Consider the following 23,145-nt stretch of genomic DNA (forward strand, 5'->3'; position numbering starts at 1 on the left):
CGGAGCGGAGCCACCCAATGGCGAAGCCCGCCGCTCCGACGGGCGTGAGCGTCGGCCAATGACAGCGCGGCTCGCTCGGCGGCTGGCTTCGCCCCGAGCCCACTGAGTCTACTAAGGACACTGCCGCGATCGGGGCGGGGGAAGTGGAGTGGGGGGTGGGGAGAGTGGGTGGACGTTGAAGTGGGGGGGGGGGGGTGGAGGGAAAGAAGGAGGCGCCGGAGACCCGCGGAGTCACTCCGCTCGCCTCGCTTCAGGAGTGCGCCTTCCGCCAATCCCAGGGCCGCCTGGGGGTGATGGACACCAGTATGGGGCCAATGAGGAGAAGACGATGCCCTTAGCGCGACGGAGGGGAAGAAGTAGGCGGGCCAACGCCCTCCCCCTCCCTCCCGCCCGCCCCGTTGGGGTCAGTCACGCAAATAACAGTGTGAGGGCTGGGGCCGCGGGGGGGTGGGGGAGGGAGCGGGGGAGCGGAGGGCCGCGCTGCTGGCGGCGTGACTGCGATCGCGACAGGCTGTGGTGCCCACACCGCGCCGGCGGGAGGAGGCGGCGGGGGCTGGCTCCTTACTCAGCTTGCAGGCTGCGGCTGCTCCTCCTCAGCCTCTGCCGCGCGCAGCCGGGAGCCCCGAAGGCCAAACCCCACACCCGAGGAGCAACCACATTGGGAGTGAATCAGATCCAAAACTTTGCCCACGTCCACGCAGCGCCTACTCCCGGAGACAGCTCTGTGGGGCTGTGCTCTAGGCTCTGAGGCAGCTGGAAGCCAGAGACCGGAGGCTTGGCCGTGGCATTTGCGTCCTTGCTTGCCTGTTTTCTGGGGAAGTCAGGGTAGGGTGTGGACAGGTTGAAACAGCTCCTGAATACGTACCTTTTTTTTTTTTTTTTTTTTAATTGAGTTTCCGGAAAAGGCACTTCTCAACCTGGCACGAGCGAAGCTGTACGGGCTTTGTTTTTTAAATGCATGTATGCACCTTGGCTTCCTCCCCTCTGCAACCTCTCGCCCATTCTCTGCCCAGCCTCCTTCACCTGCTACCTGAGGGCAATGCTGGGGAGGACTCACTATTCGATCTTGTCACTGCTCATTCCCAGGAACTATGGCTTTTCTCAGTTTCTTGCCTACTGTCCAATAATCATTTTACAGACCTTAACCCTTTTCGCCTACGTTCGCAAGTAACTGTAATTCCCAATCAACCTGAATAGAAATGCCCACAAAAGCAGTTACTTCTTTCCCACAAGGTGCATTTCTGCACCTTGACATTTACGACAGTTGCTTCCTACCCAAGGAAAGGAAAATCATATCTCATCCCTACAAAAAGAGGTTTTCAAAACTACTTAGAAGGCCCATTGTCCATTTGCCATAGACAAGTCAACTAGAGAGACCTAGAGTCGATTTAGGGTCCTGAGGTGACCGAGATAATGTTTTCTTTCCCATAACATTAAAACCTAAAGTGGTCTGGAAGTCAGGGAACATGGGCGTTTGCTCTGGTCATATTGAAGTTTTCCTTGATTATTGTCATTTTAGGGTATGATTCTCCCCCTTAGCTGTAATAATAGTAAGACTCAGCCTGACACCTTTTACCTCTTCCCTTTCTGATTTTAGCCCTCCTCCATGATGTCTGCCTGTAATCCTGAGTCCACCTAAGAAAATGAGCTGCCCTGCAAACTTTTGCAGTACCGAGCTTGTGCGTGCGTTGCCCCTCCGTGTGTTGAAACGCCTTTGGAATTCAGCAGTGCAAGGAGGCCAGTGTCCTCACCCCAGGACACAGTGATCCATGAAAGGTAGACAGTGCTCTCTTGCCAGGCGATCACCCTGTGATAATCTAGCCCAGTGGTCGGCAAACTCATTCGTCAACAGAGCCAAATATCAACAGTACAGCGATTGAAATTTCTTTTGAGAGCCAAATTTTTTAAACTTAAACTTCTTCTAACGCCACTTCTTCAAAATAGACTCGCCCAGGCCATGGTATTTCGTGGAAGAGCCACACTCAAAGGGCCAAAGAGCCGCATGTGGCTCACAAGCTGCAGTTTGCCGACCACGGATCTAGACAAACTAAATCCCTCAAATGGGAAAAATCACCTCCATTTCTAATGTGTGCTTTTGTACTACATTTAAGAATGTGCTAATGATGCATTTTTAAAAATATATTTTTTATTGATTTCAAAGAGAAAGGGAGAGGGAGAGTGTCAGGAGCCAAGAGTTGGTCAAAGGATTAACTCTGACCTTCAGTAAGTTACTGAAACTAGGCCCACTTCCTCTTGCCTGAGGACAAAGCATTCCTTCTGTAGCCGCCCTTCAACCGCCACACCCTTTATCTACCCTTTACGACTTTAGCCGATTATCTAGGTCAGCCCCCACCCCTCCTAGGCATCCACCCCTCTAGAAACCACATATAAGGAACGCTGTAAAAAATAAAATTTCGAGGCTTGATCAGAAACCCCTTTGTCTTGCCTCCATTCTTTGCGTCCCTTGTCTGTCTCTCATTCTCTTAGGTGCGCCGCCTCGGTACCCCCATTAGAAGACCCCGCTGGCCGGGGCATTACTGGCGCCCAACGTGGGGCCCGAGGGTCGGCTCTCCGGGGAACATCTGCACATCGGTCCAGCCGGACACCCTCTTGAGTCGCCGCGGAACGCCGTGAGTGAAGACTCGTCCCTTGATCGCCGCGGAGCTGCCCGTCCGTGAGTATGATCGCAGTTGAGTTTTGCAGATGATTTTTTCAGACAAGAGGAGAGACAGAAACATCAATGATGAGAATCATTGATCAGCTGCCCCCTGCACTCCCCTTACTGGGGATTGAGCCCGAAACCCAGGCATGTGCCCTCATCAGGAACTGAACCTTGACCTCTTGGTTCATAGGTCAATGCTCAACCACTGAGCCATGCTGGCAGGGCTAGCCAAACCTAATCTTAACTGCTATAGTAAGAAACCTAAATATGAAATCAATTTATGAAAATCAAAACTATTCCTACATGCTAGTACTAATAAACTAGGAAATACAATAAAACTGTAAAGTTAAGAATTCACCTGAGATAGAATGCACAAAACCTTTAGGAAGAAAATATTTAGTCTATTAAGAGACTTCAAAGAAGATCTAAGTAGGGGAATATATAATATTTGTGGATAGGATTGTTAAGCTCTGAATGATCTCTAAATTTATTCATAATCTCAATGTAAACCTTTCAAACTTGTAGCAGGATTTGAGGAATTTAAGCATTCTGAAATGCATACAGAAGACTAAATTCCATTATAACCTGGCCATTTTTAAAAAAGAAAACCCTAGGGAGGGGAAATTCACCCTTCCAGATAGTAAGACATATTATGTTATAGTAACAGGCATGTGGAACAGAATAGAGAACTCAGAAACAACCCATTTACCTATGAGAACTTGGTATGCAATAATGGCAACATCACACAAAATCTATGATGAAATCATGCTGAGATAGTCAACTATTGCTGCAATAATAACATTATATAACAAATAATCCCAAAAGATCAGTACCTATAGCAGCCATTGTTTTTTCTCCTTCATGAGTTTGTATGTGAACTGAGATTTTGCTGATCTCACCTGGGCTCATCAAGACTAGGCTGGGCTCAGCCAAGTTCAGCTGGGCTTGGCTCCAGGACACAGGTAAAGTTCAGGTCTTCATCACATGTCTCATTCTGGCAATGACAGAAGCAGAAAAAGTGAAGTCAAGTCACTCAAACATATTTAAGGCCCCTGCTCCCATCACATCTTCTAACATCCCATTGGCCAAATAAGTCACATGGCCATGTGCAACCTCAATAGTGGAAGAACTGCAAAATCACATAGCAAAGGGCCTGGGTATATAAATCTATAGCAGGAAGGACATAAGGGGTTGAGAATGATAATCCAATCTAACACAGAGGTTTCTTAGATAATATTGGGAAAATTGGTTCATTGTGGAGAAAAAGTTGCATCCATATCTCATACCATATGCAAAGGTATGAGCTCTCAGTGAATTTTAAAAAGCCTAAAAGTCAAAGGGAAAATTATAAAGCCAATAGAAATTAAAAGCAGAAGAATAGCTTTGGAATCCTAGGATAGGAAAATGCTTCTTAAGTAAGACTCTAAATGCATAAACTATAAAACCAAAACAATGATAAACCATACTAAATCAAAATTAGAGTTTCCTGTTCAACAGAGAACATCATAAATAAGATAAAATTGATAGATTGAGAGGTATTCCCAAAGGTTAAAACCAACAAGAGATTAATATCTAGAATGTTCTAGGAATTCCTGCAAATCATTGAGAAAAAAACACACACAAACAAACAAACAACCCACAGGAAACATAATAGAAAAATAGCCAAAGAATATGAACAGGCAAATTTACAGAAAAGAAACTTGAGAAATTAACAAGTAGATGAAGAGATATACAGATAAAAGCATATTAATACAATAAGACACTTCTTTACATGTATTAAACAGGCAAAAATGTGAAAGATGGTTAACACCCAGTGTTGGCTAGGCTGGGAAGAAGCCATTGCTGTTAGAATTAAGTCCAGGTCATTTTGGAGTTGTCTTGTAGCGTGTATTTTCCTGATGGCCCAGCAGTTCCACTCCTGGGAATATACACCTCTAAGAAACTCTTGCACAAGCCCAAAACAGGACACGATTGAGGATACCCATCACAGCAGCCTTTGAGATAGCAGCATATTATATGCAAACTTAGTACACATCACCTGTAAAATGGTTAGTAAAACAGTGAATACTCTGCAATAACATGCAGCTGTTGGAAGTAATGCACTCAACGTACATCTTGCAACATGGATAAATCTTTAAAAGATGCTATAACTGAAAAAAAAAAGGGTAAGAAAGAAAACAAGATCACGTAAGTCCCAGGCCTTGGGATGTGTTTGATTATAGGATGCATCAATATGTTTTTCATTTCTGCTCTTATCGGGGGCACTCAGAGGGGAGGATAAGGAAGGTGCTGTTACAACTCACTTCTGACTCAAGTATTTTCTTCCAGTTTTCACATGAAGTTGTGGCAGGCCCTTCCCCCACATCCCACACTGACTCCTTCTACAGGCCCATAGTTTCTCCCACCATGGCATGCTCTGTCACCTCCCTGCTTCCTCATACGTGTTGAATATACATTTATCTGGTTATAAGTTCCCTTCCCAGGCTGGGTGGGAGATGAGTGATGGCTCTTGAGGAGTGGGCTGCACAGTCAGAGATGTAAAATACAATCTTGCCACTGTGCTACTCACACCTGCCTACACCCCCATTTCCAAGTGAGAAACACCCAAAAATTCTCTGGATTTTAGAAAGCTTTATTTCAAGACTGACCTAAAAATGTGTTTGCTTATGTATTTTTATATACCTTCTAGGGTGCTATCGGTGCTAATAATAACCATAAGGATGATAGAACAGTAATTGTAATATTAGCTTTGTGTCAATAAGCAGGAGACACTGGGACCTTTTAAAGCTGACTGAAAGGGATGCGATGGAAAAAACCATAACTAGCTGTAGAGGCTTAGGACACGTATCAGAAATAGATCCCTGAAATCAGGGTTGATAAACAAGTAAAAGGAGTTACCAGGAGGTTTGGAGATAGATAGATGAGTTAGGGGGCTTTCTAACCTAAAGACTGGAATAAATGCGATGGCTCTTGAAATTTCTCCCAGCCCTGTCTGGTTATGAATCTCTACACAATTGTTCCCCACAAAGGTACACTGGAAATAGCCCCTGCTTGGATTATACTGCCTTAAAAGCCTGTCTCTACCCAAAGCATTCCTTAATGGCTCATTACTAGCATATGAAATTCTGACCCTTAGTAATGGCTATGATTTCATGGTCCTCAAACTCACAAATGCAGGAGCTTGCCTGAGCCCAGGTAGGGAGCTCTGCAGGGTAGCAAATGAGGACCAGCTGCCCACACCCCTTCCTGGGGGACTGAGCAACAGCTGCAGGCTTCTCTCCAAATAGCTTTGGGTCCCCGGCTTCTGCAGAAGCCAGAATGTGAGCCTGCAAAGATGACTGTTCTCAGGATCACATATCTTATGATCCCATTTAAGGTCTGTAATGCTCATCACTAGCTCCCCAAATTGGAGCATTAATGTTAGCTTGCATCTATTACATAACACTAACCCCAAACGGTCTAATGATTTATTCATCTGTCGTTTCTGTGACTCCTAGGAGCTGTGTGATCCCATCATTCTGTATTTGTTGAACACTTTCTGAGTTCTAGACAGTCTTGGGAGGTGTAAATGGAAAAGTAGATTGAGCCCAGATTATATCACCCTAAATGCCTGGTTAAGAGCGTCAATTTATAGGTTAAGGAAGTAGGGAGCCTTCGAAGGAGTTTGAAAACTGGAATAGCAAGATGAAAATAGTGTTTTAAATTTAATTGAGCAAAAAATTTGGGGAAAGGACAAACAACTATTAAGTACTATTATAGGAAAGCCTCTCTTAATTTATAGTTGCTAGGTGTTGTTCTGTGTCTGTTTTTAATATAGGGGGTAGCATTTTGAAGTATTAGCCAGTGTAGTTTCCCTGTATTTCCTATACCTGAGTCCATTTCCTCAGGGTATGTATATGCACAGAAGAGCTTTGGGAAGAAAGAAGGGTCAACTCCTGACTATCTGGTCTCAAAATGGACTTGAAGAACTCCCAGCAGAGACACTAGCTCTAGAGAAAGGCCCAAGTTTTTATAAGCTACAAGGCAACATGAAAGCATAGATCTGGAAGCACAATTTGTGGGGCCCAGAAGAAAGTGTTGTTAAACGTACTAGGATATAGATGTTTTCCCTTTCTCCTACAGTTTTTATCTCAACTTGCGTTAGTTTTTAAAATCTGTTATTTAATGTCATTAAGCAAAAATTGAAATTATTAGCCCAAGTTTTATTGTTCATTTTTGTATCGTGCAATACCAGTTTTAAATGCAAATATAACAGCATGTAACTTCTAAGCAGAATCACTGAAATTATGCGATTTTTATCTTGTAGCTTGGGCGTGCCTTGTATTTTATTCTTACCCCAGTGGGACAATGTAACTCAATCGTTTTTCTTTTTCACTTCTTGATATGTACATTCTACCAACACTCTTCCTGCACTTCACTGATGTCTAAGGGAGGGCTGAAAGGGAAAGGAACTATGGGGTGCCCTATATTTCCCTTTCCTTCTATGTCTTCATTTTAGCATACGGTTGGCTAATACAGGGAAGTACCCAAAGGAAGAAAGGATATGATAAGATTCCTGGGCTGCTCATGTTTTTTAGAATGCCATTGCCCTTTTTCTGTGTTCAAACAAGTCCTGGTTTGAAGGAAAGCATGACCCCTCAGGGTTGTCAGCGCCCCCACTTAATCAAAGATGAAACACACATCTGGCTGAACTCCCAGGACCGTGGGACATCCAGAATTCTGCGCTCACGGGGCAGCAGGAGCAGCAGAACTACATTGCACGCATATCCCTCTGCTCATGCTCCACTGTCCCATTGGATTTCACAATAAAATACAGATTCAGAAATAAAATCAAGACTTGAGAGAGCAAGGAGCAGAGCGCCCTTCTGATATCAGGCACTGTGCAGCTGTACAGGGGACCCTGTTTGAAAGCTGGATGAAGGGCCAGGGTGCCCTGCTGTGGACAAGTTAATGATGCTCTAGACTGGGGGTGGGAGGGAGAGCCGGAACTCTAGATACGAATGTGTCTCTGAGAAAGGGGGCTGCGTCTTGCTCTTCTGCCCACTCTTCCACCTCCCCACCGGGTCACACCCCAGAACCCACTGGGAGGTGGGCAGATAAAAGCAGGGAAAACCTGGCCCTCACTTCCAAAGTTTTATGCCATCTGTTGAGAACTTGGAAAATTACAAAGAAAAAAAAATTTAAACTATATATCATCTTGCTGTCCAGAGAGAGCCACTATTAAAATTTTGGTCTGTATGTGTACAAAATTTAGAAATGTATAATAATATATGGTAAACATTTCTCATGCCACTTCATATGCTTCTAGAAAACAGTTTTAAGTGTAACTTCACATTTTTTTTTTTTTGGTGAGTATTTGGTGGGATTTTGCACGATGAATTCTAGAGGGAAGAATCTATCAGCAGGGAGCCTGGTCAGGAAGTAAATGCAAGAATTCAAGAGGGGACCTGGGCTTGAGGTCGGCAATGGGGAGAGAGAGGGAAGGGGCCTGGATGAGGCTCAAAATAGAATGCTGAGTGAAAAACGCAAGTCATCAAAGATCCCATCTATTTATAGTCCAAAAGGCAGAGAAAACTAAACACGATGTTATTCAGGAATACATACATAACCATTACAACTACAAAGTAAAACATGATTCTGAAAGTATTCCTGAGGCGAGGCCAGGGAGGTGAAGGTGCTTTGAAATGGGCACTCGGGAGCTTCTAAGACACTAGGGATGTTCTATTTCTTTTTAAATATATTTTTGTTGATTTCAGAGAGGAAGGGAGAGGGAGAGAGAGAGATAGGAACATCAATGATGAGACAGAATCATTGATTGGCTGCCTCCTGCGTGCTCCCCACTGGGGATCAAGCCTGCAACCTGGACAGGTGTGACCTCCTGGTTCATAGGTTGATGCTCAATCACTGAGCCACATGATGTTCTATTTCTTAAGCCTGGTTGTGTGTTCAATTTATTATTTTTTTTTAACATGGTACACTTTCATTTTATATATTCTTTTGTATACTATGATATAGGCTAGTATATCTTAAGCCAATTCCAAAAGATAAGGTTTTCCCCAACCTCACTCTTCTGTATCCTGAGGCTTTGCCAGACAGGTTATACAAACTGGGCTCTTCTCCCAGGTTTTCCCTCCTTCCCAAATGCTTCACTATGTGCATAATTTAATCTTGCTCTTAAGTAGCTGTCTGGAGTATATTTATCTGAACGTGTCATTTCTGAGCTGAGACCAGCAGCCATGCAAGCATACACCAGAATGTGGATACGCAGACACACGGATATACAAAGGTCTAACCATGCAGGGATGAGCATGGCCACCGGCTGGAAAGGCTTTCTGCTCTGAAAGTGTCTGCCTTGCAGCATGAGCAGCAGGTGCATGTCATGCTTTCCCAGCTTCCGGGGCAGTCACCCCAAACCAAATCTAAGATGTTGAAGGGAGAAGTAGTGGGCAAGTGCCTCCCAGGGTCCTCTTTACGTTGTGGCAAGATCATCAAGGACAATTACATGGGGATCTCTCCTTTCCTGTCGTAGACATGCTACAGAAGATCCTTTCAGCAGGCTCACAAACCTTTTTTATCCCACTAGTATACACATAGTTTATTCTAAAATGCATACTACATGCATCACTGACACCTAAAAGCCGTGATTAGTGTTTAGAGCTAAGCTAAGCTAAAGTAGAGAGCAAAGTTAGCTTAGGTGAATGTTTCTTAAAAACCCTCTATGAATGATAGTGTACCTGGCACTATACTATATTATGCAAAGTGGTTCACTTTTCATGAAAACCGTTTATGAAAGTGGTTACAAAAGGCCTTTTTGGTTCTTAAGAAAGGGGAATATGGGCTATGGGCAGCCCTATATCCTATGACCCCAAACACAACACGTATAGTTGGAGACCATTGCAAACCTCTCTTTCCAATAGTAATTCTACTTTGAGTCCTTTTGATCTGCCAGGCTCTCCATACATTAGCCCATACACCCGTAAACTCCTACCATTTCTGTTTGTTCACAGATACCCTTCCTCCTTGTCTTCATTATCTTCTTCACCCCAAGGCGTTGGTTGCTGGGTCCTCAAAAGAAACCACCTGGGCAACATCAATCCTGCACTCATTCCTGTTGTTATGCTGAAGAGTAACAACATACACTTACATGAGTGTATGTAAGAAATACCTACATCATTTTGCAGTATGTAAGTGTATCAGATCAACACATTCTATACCTTAAACTCATACAATGTTATACGTCAATTACTTCTCAATAAAGCGGAAAAAGAAACCTACAATGGAAATGAAAATATAAATAATTTGGCTCACTTCTGGTATTACTCCCTAGTGCACACCCCTTGTCTACCCCTGCCTCTGCTGTTGTTTTTTTTTCCACTTTGTAACGGAGGCAGAAGTACTCTGAGCACACTGCAATATTTTGAAATCTACCCACTTGATCTTTACATAGAAAGTCATTGTAGGCAATATGAATTCTGATAAACAAGATTTTAAGTGATAGAATGGTGCAAAAATAAAATGGATGAGTTATAAGTCTCTACATAATTATTTTATAATAGGTACTCAATTGACCTTTAACTCTGCCACTACTCCCATTCATAACATATCACAAGCACAGAGAACAAAAATCAACAACAGAGTGCCGTCTTTAAAAATGATGGTAATAAAGTTCTAGCAACCATTGGGCAAAGCATTTCTATGATGATTCATAGATCAGGTAGAGCAAGGTTAAAAGAATGCTGAGGATAAAAGCTTAGCTTAGTTTTGTTTTGTTTAATCACAGTAAAATTATCTAAAATGACAATAATCCCAAACATAGAACTTCCATAAATGAGAGATCTCTCATATGTGAGTAAATTTAGAAAGAAAATTAAAGGTATTTTTAATTTAAAATATTTTAATAGATGATGAATGCTATTTGAACAAAATTCAAAGATACAAGAGGATACGTCATAGAAAATAAGTTCTTGTTCCATCCCAGCTTCCCAGTTACCTCCCAGGAGGAAAACATCATTACCCGTTTTGTAAATATTCTCATGTTAATATATGCAGTATATTTATTTTTATAATATAAATTATACTTTTTTATAATGTTTATGCATCTTTCTTTATTCACTATCTTAATCTTCTTCAAGACTAGGCCGGCCAGCGTTGCTCAGTGAGTATCGACCTATGAACCATGAGGTCACAGTTGGATTCCAGCTCGGTCGGCTTCCCCAGTGTGGGGAGTGCAGGAGGCAGCCAATCAATGATTCTCTCTCATTACTCATGTTTCTATCTCTCTCTTTCCCTCTCCTTTTCTCTCTGAAATCAATAAATATGTTTTTTTTAAAGACTAAATAGTTCATCATATAGATGTACCATAACTGCAGAACATTTATATTGTTTCTAACCTTTTGTTAGTATAAACACTGTGACAACCAATGACTTCATGTGTATAATGTAACTGATAAACTCCCAAGAGAGAAATTGCTGAGTCCAAGGGCATGGGCATTGAAAACTGTGATGGTGCCCTAGCCGGTTTGGCTCAGTGGATAGAGTGTTGGCCTGTGGACTGAAGGGTCTCAGGTTCCATTCTAGTCAAGGACACATACCTTGGATGCAGTCTTGATCCCCACCCGGTCAGGGATACATGTGGGAGGCAACCAGTCGATGTGTCTCTTTCACATCAATGTTTCTCTCTCTCTCTCTCTCTCTCTTCTCTCTCTCTCTCTCTCTCTCTCTCTCTCTCTCTCTCTCTCTCTTCCTTCCTCTCTTTTAAAGAAAAAAATTTAATAAAAATGTGATGGCTATTGCCAAATTATCTTTCATGGGGATCCCAGCATCAAATGGGTATTTTATAATGCACTATAACAATTGCTATTGTGGTTGTTCTTTAACTTTATTAAGTACTCATACAGTACTAGGGCATAGCACTCGCCACAGTAAAATCATGTCATAATACTATTATTACAGACACCCCTCACTTTACAGGCCAGATGTTAGCAAGAATGTCATGTTAGATATTACCCTGCCTGCCTCTTGTGGTCTTAGAATTACCTGCCTGGTGACCAATCTGTGGCTTAGCGAGGCTTTCAAAACACAGGCCTACACAAAGCCCAGAGGATTTGTAGGGCAGTGAAAATGCTTTGGAAGATATTAGAAAGATGAACATATATTATTAAACGTTTGTCCAAACTTATAGACTGTACATACCGAGAGTGAACCCTTACGTAAGCCATAGACTTTGAGTGATTATGATGTGCCAGTGTAGGCTCACCCTTGGTTTAAAAAAAAAAAAAAAGTACCATTTTGGTGAATGATGTTGATAATGGGGGAGGCTATGCATGTGTGAGGGCAGAGGGTATACGGGAAATCTCTGGTCATCCCTCTCAATTTTGTTGTAAACTTAAACTTGCTCTAAAAAATAAAGTCTTTTTTAAAAGGCCTATATCTACATATGCATATCCTTTTTCTTAATAAATCTAAAGGGCAGTACTTCTTTGATCGGCTCTGGAGTTTATAAAGTGAAACTGAATAGAAACCAAGATGTAAGATAGTCATCAAGGCTACCTCTTGAGCAATGACTAGCGACTAAATTATGAGAAATAAATTACAGTTTTGAAAAATTCCCTGTTTTAATTACTGCAAATGTTAATGTGACTAGGTAAGAATTATTTTTAATCACCTATAATTACATGGATAGTGTGCATCTAAAAGCACAAAGTCGTATCCAAAAGCCACAATTTTAAAAAGCCCCAAGACAAACTTTGCTTTTGTTTGAAACGTGCTGTATTTCCCTTTTTATATGCTCTCTCTCTCCCTAATATGTAGGGCTAGAATTGCTGGCTTTTAGCAAATACAGAAAGCCAGCTAAAAACATCTTTCCCCCCGAATTCAGTGGGTTTGCGTCTTACCCAGTTTGAGCAAATTCTTGGCGAACATTTCATGAACTCACAAGAGACTAAGAATTTATTTGACATGTTTAGGAGATGTAAAATAAAGTCGTGTAGGTTTTTAAGCTTTAGAAAATTGGGGAATTCCCTGTGCCAGGGAGAGCTCCCAGACCGGCAATTAGTGCAGCCGTTGAAATGTTTAAGGAAAGCACAAAACAGAATTCCCCCTTATCACCGAGTTTAGGATCTTCCATTCTAGGTAGGATTTTTTCGTTCCCTCCTTCACGAAGGAGGGAAGGAGAGCGAGGGCGAGCTAGGTCTGCGGTCGGAGGAGTGTCTATAAATAGAAGGTGAAGTGTTCTAATACGGGGGGGGGGGCGGGGGGGGCGGGGGGGGCGCGTCACGGCGTCCCTGCCCGCAGCTGCCAGCGCCGGGGCGGCTGCGGGAGCCACAGCGAGTCCCCGGGACGCCGGCACCGGCCCGGCCTTGCTCCGCTTTCTCCCGGGAGCTAGAGACCTGCGGGAAGGACAGAATGGGGTGGGTGGAGGCCCCCGACGACCCCCACATTACCCCAGCCCCAGGCTGGATCAGATCCACTCTCGGGCGCACGGTCGCCAGCGGAGAGGCGGGGCGCCCTGGACTCAGGCGCCCCAGCTCGGGTGGCAGCCGGGCGCCGCCGCGGTCCTCCTCCCGGCCGCTTCCCCCTCCCCGTCCCCCCGCCTCCCCGCCGGCCCGCCTCCCGCCTCCCCACCGGCCCGCCTCCCGCCTCCCCGCCGGCCCGCCCGCCCGCCTCCCCGCCGGCAGCGGGAGAACAATAACCCGAGCGGACAATGCGAGGGGAGTTCCGAGGGGGCGGCCCGGGCGCCCCGCGCGCGGCAGGAGGCCACGTGGAAGATGATTTAGGTCTGTTGGAACCTAAAAATCTCAAAGGGCCTGGCCTGCTCAAGCCCGGGGAGGATTTCCTCCAGTCTAGATAGAACACCAGCAGTTGGTGAAAATGCGCGCAGCGTGTGTATTTGGGTTCTTTTCTATTTCGGATTTGAATCTCTGCAGTCACTTGTGGAATTTCCACAGGCCTGTCTTTTTGTAAACAGATCGCTCTGGGATTCCCCACCCAGCCTCCCGCCTTGGCCTGTGCTTCCAGCTCGGCCCTGTCTAGTCTCCATGGAGAGTCATCCTCTCTCTCCCCCTCCCTTCTCTTCTTCCTTCTCTTCCACACACACACAATTTTGTTCCCTTTGCACTTTCTCTAATGCGTGCATGTCCTGCAATTTTCTCCCTTCTAATTGGCGCCTGCGTTGGGATCCCCTCTCCTTGCCCATGTGTTGATTTTATTTCAATCTCTCTCACAATCTACCCCCCTCCTTCAATTCCTTTGTTTTCTTTCACAGGCAACTATATTTGCGTGATTTTTTTTTTCTTCCCACTGATGAAGGTTGTTTCACCTTAAGGACTCAAGGGTCCCTGGGGGAACACCAGGAGAATTTCATTGCATTTAAAAAAAAATTCTTTATTGTTGCAAGTATTACATATGTCTCCTTTTCCCCCCATTGACCTCTCCCCGGCCACTCCCACCCCCAGCACATGCCTCAACCCCCTACTGTCTGTGTCCATGGGTTATGCTTATATGCATGCATACAAGTCCTTTGGTTGATCTCTTATCCTCACCCCCTCCCAACCCTCCCCTGCCTTCCCTTTCATTGCATTTTATCTCGGGGAACTGTCAGACAGTTCCATGTCCACAGAGTCTGGGCTCGCCAGAAGTTTTGTACTGATATGTATGTCAGACCATCCTAGCTGAAGAAATCCCAAAGCTCTGTAGTGTGTTGGGTGCTGGGCTGCTTGCTTACAATAAAAAGGCATTCAGGAAAAGAGGGGTGGGGAGGGCATTTTCAAGTTAGGTCTCTGAATATGGATCTTACACTTATTTTAAAGCAAAATTTTGAGCTTACAGTATTTGAAAGTCAGGGCATTGGCATCTTTCAGTCACCCATGAAGTGCCATCTCCTTGGTCATCTTCTTGCACTTGTTCCCATCTGTGGAATGAATATCTCACCACTTGGTTCTTTCCTCTGAGTCTGGTCTGGAGTACAAAGTACAGCCCTTTGTCAGAAATAACTCTTAGACTTGGGACCTGAAGAAAAGGCAGGCCAAAGGAAAGGAAAGAAAAAGAAAGAGAAAGGAAAAAAGAGAAAGAGAGAGAGAGAGGAGAGAGAGAGAGGGAGAGAGAGAAAGAAGCCAGTCAAAAGAATGGTTAAAATTTTATCAAAAAGCATACCTTTTGTGGCCAAAATGTTTGGAGGTGAGAATGAAGGTGAGTGGCTATATGTGAGGTAGGAGTGGCGGTGGCACAATCATTACACATTTCCAGGAGGCCTTTGCTTTGCCAGGCTGACCCTCAGGTTGGGTGGGGCCTGAACACAGCACAAATCACATTTCTATGCAGGTGACATTGGAACTAAACTTGGTGCAGCCTTGACAGGAAAAAAAGCAACCAGCGTCCAGAGGAGAGGAAGAGGCCCCTGACGGAGGACAGGGGACTGGAGGGTAACGGGCAGGCTTGCCTTTTCAGCAGCAGCTGTGGGTTGGGGGGCTCTCCTCCATCCTGCCACCACTTCCGCCTGCCTGAGTTACTAGACCCACTTTCTTCCAGCCAGGGCCTCGATTGAAGGCAGATCAAGAGCAAGCTACAGAGCATGAGTAATCCTATTTGCATAAACCATGCTCACATCCTTCAAAAAAATTATTAAGGATTTTGGGGCCCAAAGGTCGGGTCCAACCACCAGGGTTAAGACTCAAAAATAATATCATCATTTATTGCAATTTATTTTATGCTAGGGACTCTGCTATGACCTTTAACACTGTATCTCGTTTAATCTTCACAACAAGACTCTGAGGCAGATATTACTGCTCTCATTTTACACATCAGAAAACCGATGCACAGAGTAGTGGCTAAGAGCTTATTTGCCCAACGTCACAGGTTAGTGAGTGGTAGACCAGGAAGGACTCAAGCCTCCTCTAGCTTCAAAGCCTAGTTTATAATCCCCTCTCAGCAAGGGGAGGGGATAAAGGCTGCCCTCAGCTATGAGGACCTGAGCATTCACCCTGAGGTGGGGGGACTTGGGGTATCTATCCCTGTGTGCCACGCAGAGCCTGGGTCTGTGTTTATGAGTGTCTGCACAAGTCTGCACAGAGTCACGATGACAGTCACCTTTGTCCCTTAGGAAACTGATTCTGGTCCTTCTAAGGAAAACCTGTCAACCGAAAAGAGCCAGGCTTCCTTGAGAGGACAAACAACTCCGCCCTAAACCTTGCCATCAAGGTTGGGGAACGCACCTCCACCCACTGGGGACAGAAGGCTTGGCTCTTTACAACAGCAAGAGGGCACAGCCATTTTCAGGAACAGCCCCAGTAGCAGCATCTGTCAGCAGGGATGAGGCAGGCCCTGGGCAGGGGCACAGTGGTCAAAGAGCGGGGGGGGTGGGGGGGGGGGGCAGTTAGGTTGCAGTGGGAGGGGCCTTGATTAGAGACAGGATGACAACAGAGATGAGCCAACTCTAGGCATCTGAAGAGTCCCAGACACGAACAGGGCTTAGTGTAGACAGCCACAGGCTGGAAGTGCTTGTCTAGGAGGGAGAAAATTAGTCTTTTAAGAGCAAAAGCTCTGGGGCCAGACTTCCTGGGTTCGAATCCTGCCTTCATCCTTTCCCAATACTATGACTTTAGACAAGTCAATGAACTCTCCTGTGCCTCTGTTTCCTTTTCTGAAAAAATGGGGATGATAATGCGATAATGCTTCTCCCAAAGAGCTGTTGTAGGGTTAAAGGAGAGAATGTATACAAAGCACTCAGAGCAGTCCCTGGGCATGTCGTTAGTCTTTTCTCAGGGTAAGCTGTTAGGATAATCATCCAACTTGACACAGGGTGAGCTCCCTGGAACCGGCAGCGGGGGAAGGCAACAGGGGATTCCCACTTCAGGTGTGCATTCCTCCAATAAGAAAATGAAGCGAAACCAGGCAACAAAAAGGCTGATGGAGCTAGATCTCCAGCAAAAGACTGGAAAGAAGTTTAAGCAAAGCATCAGACCCTTAATTCCACCCCACTCCGCCCCATCCCCCTGACTTTCTTACTGAAAGGGCTGGAAATGATTCCACAGAGTGAACAGCAGTGTGGGGAGTGAGCTAAGCATTTGACTAGGTACTAGGTGAGTTAAGTATAAGTTGTAACCTTGAGTAAGTCACTTAATTTCTCTGAGCCTAAATTTCCACATCTATAAAATGAGTAGGAGTGGGGTTTGTGTGGGGGTTTTTTTTTTGCGGGGGGAGGGAGAGTCTTCCCATCATTTCCCCCTTTCTTCTGGGAACTGTTTCTCTCCCATTCGCCTACTATTGGGACCTCCATTTTCTTACACGATGCCACCTCCCTGGCCATAATTGACATGTGACCCACACTGGGCCAATCAGAGTGCTTCCATGAGATTTTTATTTGTGTTGTTGGAACTGGGAAACGACAGTCAGCAACTCTGGGTAGAATAGGTGGAGTGGGGCTCAGGACCACTTGGCAGCCCTGTTTCCACCAGAAGTCTAAGAAGATTGCATACGGTGAAAAGCAGAGTTAAGAGACCAATCATTCTGGCGGCATTTGGATCAAGTGTCTCTGAGACCCACGTGTACCCTGCCTTGCCTGCAGTTAAATGAGACACTCAGATAGATTTCAATGATTCTCCTTTTCCCCTGAACTGGTTCAAGTTTGTTTTCTTGAGTCACTTGCAACCGCCAAATCCCTGATTTTACAGATTAGTTTATTTATAAAATTCCCCCCCTTTAACTCTAAATGACTATGCTTTTATACAAGAAATAAATGAATGGTGTTCAAGTAAGGCTATGTCTCTGAACCTTGGGTTGCTGTGTGAAATAATCAAAGCTTTTTAAAAAAAGGGAGAACCCTCATTAAACTTACTTAAAAGTGCAGAATAGGTTCAAGACTATTTATAACTTTTTATTATATCTAAATGAAAGAAAGAAATAGGTCAAGAGCTGGTGTTTTGGTGAACTGTGAGGAAATCAGCCATTAAATTATAAAGAATTGATTTCAAAACTGTTGACTTGGTGACCTGGTTTTGAAATTGAATCCATTTTTTTTTCTATACCCAGTATAACACAGGAGGGAAATTAGTTAACTTTGGCATGAAGAAGACCAAGAATTTAGAAAGACTTGGTCGGAGAGTGGCTATTTTAGCCTAAATTTCTTAGTCTGTCCACACTACCTTGTTAGCATTGAGTGAGTGAAATCTTTTCTTTCTCTCTAACCCATCCATCGGTCTGTGTATTATTAAAAATAACTTACGTTTTAACTTTTGACAAATAACTATGTTTTATTTTGGCTTCTTGATCACTAATATTTCGATATATAAAATTTTGTACTTTTGCCCATGGTAAAATAACTCAGGAATGTCTGGTAACAATAAATCTTTCTATTTATAATGACTTCTCAATATTAACTTTAAAAAGAATGCCTATATGTCTATACTTATATCTGTAACTGTATTTTAGTCTTCTCATTCTACTGTAGTTAATTCTTGATAATTAATGGTATGAGAGATGGTGCTTTCATAGTGTTAATTGAAATCCATAGAAAATTATAAGATCTCATTTTTTGCTAATATGGTCATGTTAATCTCCTCCCCGGAAAAAAAAAATCTTAAACCAGTGCTCATATGTATAGTAGTAAAACTATTTTGACTTTTACAGACTCTCTTAACACACTTTTATTTTTATTATTTTTTTTTAAATATATTTTTATTGATTTCAGAGAGGGAGAGAGATAGAAACATCAATGATGAGGGAGAATCACTGATCTGCTGCCTCCTGCACGCCCCACAATGGGGACCGAGCCCACAACCTGGGCATCTGCCCTGACCGGGAATTGAACCCTGACCTCCTGGTTCATAGGTTGACGCTCAACCACTGAGCCATGCCCGCTGAGCCCACTTTTATTTTTTAGTTGAAGACCTTCCAAAATGTAAAGTCATAGATAAGCGACAAGTGAGAAGGGGTAAGGAGGCTGGAGCTTGTACAAACCACTACTGATATTAATACATTTGAATAACAAAACATTGGTTATAGACCCAGAATATCATGGCACCTAATGACTGGGCCTGACTCCTGAGGTCAACAGGAGCCCAGCTGTCACCATCACCCCTAGAGAAAGGTCCGAGCCATGTGTCTGGAGTGATTTTCACTTTATTCCCACTTCCTAACCTTTCCTGTTGGGGAACTCTGAACGCACGGCCCACTGAATTGGGCGATGCAGTGTACAGTCTAACCCAGGCGTCCTCAAACTACGGCCCGCGGGCCACATGCGGGTGTTTTTGCCGTTTTGTTTTTTTACTTCAAAATAAGATATGTGCAGTGTGCATAGGAATTTGTTCATAGTTTTTTTTTAAACTATAGTCCGGCCCTCCAACGGTGTGAGGGACAGTGAACTGGCCCCCTGTTTAAAAAGTTTGAGGACCCCTGGAACCCATATACACTACAACCCTGTCGTCCTCTTCTTTGTCCCTTGCCCTTTCCCACTTTACACTCCTACTCAGGCACCTCCTTGTCCTGCCCTCCTGCCCACCTGGTCTTGACTACAAAATATCCTGCTTTAGTTGACTATTTCTTTCCTGATGTCTTGATACCATTATAATTAGAGGGCATTGATGGTCACTTTCCTAGGAGACAGAGGGTGGGTGGAGTCTGCGCAGGGAGTGCTTCTGGACATGTGGCTGATCTTGGCTTTTAATCTTCTTTCACTCTGATTATTGTGTGAGGCCACCAGTGCCGATCAGTCGTGCCTGTTCTTGGTACAGTTCCTGTTTTGGCAGGGGCCAATTTGGCTAACTCTCAGTTCCCTTTATCTACCTTTCCTCCTCACACAGCTGGAGAGAAATACCCAGCTCTACCTGACAGAAATATACTTAATAGAAGACACGAACCCACTATACACATCTACAGAGTTATACACCTTCACTTTATAGATACACTAGAGGCCCAGTGCATGATTGAATCATGCATGTGTAGGGTCCCCTACATGCTTTCGCTTTTCGCGGTGGAGTTTGGTGCCTGTCTGCTGGTGCACCAGGCCTTTCAGAAGCCTCCGCCACGCCGGAGGCTTCTGAATAGCCTGGTGCCGGAGCAGACAGGCACCCAGCTCCCACGCTTTTGATGGCCCGAGGCCGCTGAGGGGGGCTGCCGCGGACACCTGGCTACTCTGCCGTTGAGAGGTGCAGCTGGGTGTCCGCGGCAGGCCCCCTCAGCTGCCGCAGATCTGGCCGTTGAGAGGCGCCCCCTGCGCCTCTCAACAGCAGGGTAGCCCCCTCAGTGGCAGCGGATCCACGCCTCTCAATGGCCGGATAGGCCACCCCGAGTCCCGCCCCCCAGCCTCCTGCAGCCCAATCGTGGGCATAGCAGAGTGATGGTAATTTACATGTTACTCTATTATTAGATAGGATATTTAGTAGAGGAATGTGTAGCAATAGTGGCTCTCTTGCATTTGGTTCAAGCCAAGCATCAGAAGGCTAACTAAACATCAATAAACTAACACAGTGATGGGTAAGCGATAAGCTGCAAACCCTACACAGGTGGATGGAATTCAGCATAGTGTGTGAAATGTATTTTTTTTGTTACATCCAGTCACTACAACCTTAGTCAATGAGTATCGCAACTTGGCATAGACCTCTTAACAACTTGCTGGAAATATGTTAAATACTAAAGAAGTTACATCTAATACGACAATATGGATAGGTGGATAGCCAGGTAAGTAATCTGATGATACCACAGTGGGAACTGTATATAATTTTATTGTTAGTGGGAGACTTTGCTTTGTAATCACTGTTCATTTCTTTAGTCCTGCTTTGAATCTTGGAATCTCTTCAACTGCACAACTAAATTATCAGGAATTTGAAGGTGTAACATGAGCACAAAGACAGTGAATTATTAGAACAGCTGTGATTGATCATATGGTATGAAGTAAGATAACATGTAAGGTCAAGAAAAATAGCATTAAGGTTGATGAGGAGAGGCAGGGAAAGCGGAGACTATGGCAGGCCTTAGGTGAACACCACTGCAGACCTATTCAAAGCAAGGAGAACGGACATGCAGACGAAAGTCCCAGACCCAGCAGGAAAGGCTCCCTAACCTATCATGAGAGTGAGGACTATATCTGAGACATTTCTCATGCATTCATTTTAAAAATTCAATCAATAAATGTTTACCGGGCACCTAGGATATGCCAGGTAATGTGTCCTGGGAGACAGAGATACAAATACACGGTCTCTGCCCTCACTCAGTTGTTATTCCCATCAGAAAGAAGGACAAAATAAAATAAATAGAGAAAACAATGACAGGTGCCGACGTGTTATGAAGAGAGCCAACACGGGGCTGAAATAGAGCCTGGTGTGTTTGGGAGGACTCTCTTTCCAGAGGGACAAGACTTTCTAATGTTTATTTCCCTCATCAGCTCTTCGCAGCCGGCAACACAGCCTCTGGAGTTACATGGAGACTTCAGGGAGAGAAACTCTGTGTGCTGCTCTGTAGGAAGTAAGCTCTTTATAGTTTTCAAACAAATGAAGAATGGTATGGAATCGCCACCGAGGTATAGAATAACTTAATGCGCAGAGCTCACAGTCTCTCAGAGATGAAAGAAGGAAAGTCTGTTACTTAAGAGAACCCAGAGTGGGCACTGTCAAAGAGGAAGAGGAGGGGACTTCAAATATTATCACAAAGTAGAACACCTTGTAGGGATTACAGGGGAGCAAAATCCAGCAGATAAATTACTGCGCATCTACTATGTATCAGGCACTGTTGGAGATCAGATACCAATGATGAAGCATGAATTAGCCCCCCTCCTGCTAGCAGGGTCAGACCTGAGTGCCATAGAAGGCAGCTGGGCACTCAGTCAGCCCAGTGCAATCAGTGGGAGAGTTGAAGCCGTGGGAGGCTGAGAAAAGAAAGAAGTAACATCACTTTTTCAAAACCATAGGTTTGACTTGAGGACACCAGCCACCAGAACTGATACTAACTATCAAGAGTATCCAGGTAATTCCTCCTGTTCAGCCTTCCTGTTTGTGGAATGACCTGCTGGCTTTCATCTGGCTTCCCATGCAGGTTTGCATAAAGGGAGAGAAATTCAAGCAGCAAGTGTGAGTCTGTGGTAACCTTCTGGGGGATTCAGATTTCTTATTTCAAATTCAAGTTGAACAACAACAAATGCTGGTGAGGACGTGGAGCAACAGGAACTCTCAGTCATTGCTGCTAGGAATGCAAAATGGTACGGCCGCTTTGGAAGACAGTTTCTTGTCAAATTAAACATTTTCTTACCATGTGATCCAGCAATCTTGCTCCTTGGTATTTACCCAAATGAGTTCAAAACTTACGTCCAGCCCTGACTGGTTTGGCTCAATGGATGAAGGGTTGGCCTGCGGACTGAAGGGTCCCAGGTTCGATTCTGGTCAGGGGCGTGTGCCTTGGTTGCGGGCGCATCCCCAGTCGGGGGCGTGCAGGAGACAGCTGATTGATGTTTCTCTCTCATCAATGTTTCTAACTCTCTCTCCCTTCCTCTCTGTAAAAAGTCAATAAAATATATATTTTGTAAAAAATAACTTATGTCCACACAAAAACCTGCACATGAATGTTTATAGCAGCTTTATTCATACTTGCCCAAACTTGGAAGAAACCAGTAGGTGAATAGAAAATTTTGGTATATCCAGGCAATGGAATATTATCGGTGCTAAAAAGAAATAAGCTATCAAGTCATGAGGAGACACAGCAGAAGCTTAAATGCACATGACTGATGTAGACAACCTGGAGGGGCTACAGACTGCATCCTGTCTTTCCATTAGACTGTAAGCTCCATGAGGGCCGGCATTTCTGTCTGTTTTGTTCACTGTTCTGTCCCAGGACCTCAAACTGGCCTTATCCAGCACATAGTGGAACAAATGCTCAATAAATAGTGGTTGATCAACTAACCGTTTTTATGGCACACCTCCTGAGTAGGCCATAAGCTCCTTAACCATAATTAAGGGCCCCCTAATGGTCCATGCAGCACCTGGCAGGTGCTGGACATGTGGCGGATGACCAAGTGGACCCTGGGGAGTGGCTGTCTTTCTAGTATCCTGAACCCCACACCCTTCGACACCACCCCCACCACACAGGGCTCCTTTTACCTCTTATTTGCCCACAACTTGTGGACCTGCTTACACCCTAACAGCAATGCAGTCTGGATGGATGACAGGCTGGTGTCCTGTAAAGAATGAGCATCTAAACCTCAGTTCCGTAAGGATACCACTCCCAGGTAGCTATGTAGGCAGGCCTGCAAGATAAAGTCACTTATGGGGCCAGGGTCATGCTAGATTTCTCCCTTTGTGAAACAAAGCAGATGGTGTCTGCCTTGCAAAGTTATTGTAAGAATCAGGCACGCTGAACGTGACCCATTTGTGGTGATGCCTGTGCATAGTATGTGCCCAATAAGTGAGGATTTTTTAGATGATGAAGTGGGGTCAGTACTGCCTCCCACCCCATCCAGCGCAGATGGTAATGGATATGGGATTCATTTGAAAGCCCAAGGTCAC

At 44.6% G+C, this 23,145-nt stretch overlaps 1 long non-coding RNA gene across 1 annotated transcript; it reads left to right on the plus strand.

Annotated features, from left to right (window-relative positions):
* The first annotated feature begins 384 nt into the window (after positions 1–384).
* On the plus strand, positions 385–21,886 carry LOC129151860 (uncharacterized). Its single transcript, XR_008558562.1, has 3 exons — positions 385–403; positions 1,598–1,776; positions 21,558–21,886. It is a non-coding gene; the product is annotated as an uncharacterized LOC129151860 (long non-coding RNA).
* Positions 21,887–23,145: the final 1,259 nt, after the last annotated feature.

The sequence above is a fragment of the Eptesicus fuscus genome, chromosome 16 (genome assembly GCF_027574615.1).
Source record: "Eptesicus fuscus isolate TK198812 chromosome 16, DD_ASM_mEF_20220401, whole genome shotgun sequence".
In the NCBI taxonomy this organism is placed as follows: Eukaryota; Metazoa; Chordata; class Mammalia; order Chiroptera; family Vespertilionidae; genus Eptesicus; species Eptesicus fuscus.